The sequence below is a fragment of the Microtus ochrogaster genome, unplaced genomic scaffold (genome assembly GCF_000317375.1).
Source record: "Microtus ochrogaster isolate Prairie Vole_2 unplaced genomic scaffold, MicOch1.0 UNK678, whole genome shotgun sequence".
Lineage (NCBI taxonomy): Eukaryota > Metazoa > Chordata > Mammalia > Rodentia > Cricetidae > Microtus > Microtus ochrogaster.
In genome coordinates this window covers 10,695-11,180 of record NW_004949776.1, presented here as the reverse complement: position 1 = coordinate 11,180, position 486 = coordinate 10,695, and the positions used below count along the sequence as shown (strand labels likewise).

Genomic DNA, 486 nt, shown 5'->3' with positions numbered 1-486 from the left:
TATCGCTTCTCGGCCTTTTGGCTAAGATCAAGTGTAGTATCTGTTCTTATCAGTTTAATATCTGATACGTCCTCTATCCGAGGACAATATATTAAGTAGATTTTTGGAACTAGGAGTTGGAATAGGAGCTTGCTCCGTCCACTCCACGCATCGACCTGGTATTGTAGTACCTCCAGGAACGGTGTACCCCTTTGGGGACATCTGCTCTGGTTCTAAAGAAAGTTATTTTGCTTGTATTTTGTGCACACTCTACTTTGCTCAACCTGCCTCTGTCTATTGAGGTATGGAAATATAGCAATGGAAATATAAGTTAATTAACAAGTTAACAAATTAAACATATGTATGTTTTTTTCTTGGTTTTCTGACCGGGAATTGAACCAGGGTCGCGGCGGAACATACATTTTTAAATTATTATTTTGTGTTTGCTTTTGGAGACAAGGTTTCTCTCTCTGTGTACCCCCGACTGTCTTGGAAACAATTTGTTTT

The 486-nt window shown here is 39.1% G+C and overlaps 1 non-coding gene across 1 annotated transcript; it reads left to right on the top strand.

Annotated features, from left to right (window-relative positions):
* Nucleotide 1: 1 nt before the first annotated feature.
* LOC113455890 lies at nt 2–192 on the top strand. Its single transcript, XR_003376823.1, has one exon. It is a non-coding gene; the product is annotated as a U2 spliceosomal RNA (small nuclear RNA).
* Nucleotides 193–486: the final 294 nt, after the last annotated feature.